This window comes from Lutra lutra, chromosome 15 (assembly GCF_902655055.1).
Source record: "Lutra lutra chromosome 15, mLutLut1.2, whole genome shotgun sequence".
Lineage (NCBI taxonomy): Eukaryota > Metazoa > Chordata > Mammalia > Carnivora > Mustelidae > Lutra > Lutra lutra.
The window spans coordinates 59,773,177-59,773,943 of NC_062292.1; the positions used below are offsets into that span (position 1 = coordinate 59,773,177).

Below are 767 nucleotides of genomic sequence, written 5' to 3' on the forward strand. Positions count from 1 at the left end.
TTCTGGAGAAATAAAAGAACTAAAATCTAACCAAGTTGAAATCAAAAAAGCTATTAATGAGGTGCAATCAAAAATGGAGGCTCTGACGGCTAGGATAAATGAGGCAGAAAAAAGAATTAGCGATATAGAAGACCAAATGACAGAGAATAAAGAAGCTGAGCAAAAGAGGGACAAACAGCTACTGGATCACGAGGGGAGAATTCGAGAGATAAGTGACACCATAAGACGAAACAACATTAGAATAATTGGGATTCCAAGCTTTGCGCAGTGGCAGTATCGTAGCCAATGAGGTTTATCCGAGGCGCGATTATTCCTAATAGAATAATTGAGATTCCAGAAGAAGAGGAAACAGAGAGGGGAGCAGAAGGTATATTGGAGAGAATTATTGGAGAGAATTTCCCCAATATGGCAAAGGGAACAAGCATCAAAATCCAGGAGGTTCAGAGAAACCCCCTCAAGATCAATAAGAATAGGTCCACACCCCGTCACCTAATAGTAAAATTGACAAGTCTTAGTGACAAAGAGAAGATCCTGAAAGCAGCCAGGGAAAAGAAGTCTGTAACGTACAATGGTAAAAATATTAGATTGGCAGCAGACTTATCCACAGAGACCTGGCAGGCCAGAAAGAGCTGGCATGATATATTCAGAGTACTGAACGAGAAAAACATGCAGCCAAGAATACTATATCCAGCTAGGCTATCATTGAAAATAGAAGGAGAGATTAAAAGCTTCCAGGACAAACAAAAACTGAAAGAATTTGGAGATAC

At 39.9% G+C, this 767-nt stretch overlaps 1 pseudogene; it reads left to right on the top strand.

Annotated features, from left to right (window-relative positions):
• The first annotated feature begins 256 nt into the window (after window positions 1-256).
• Window positions 257-442, top strand: LOC125086500 (uncharacterized; annotated as a pseudogene).
• The last annotated feature ends 325 nt before the right edge of the window (window positions 443-767 follow it).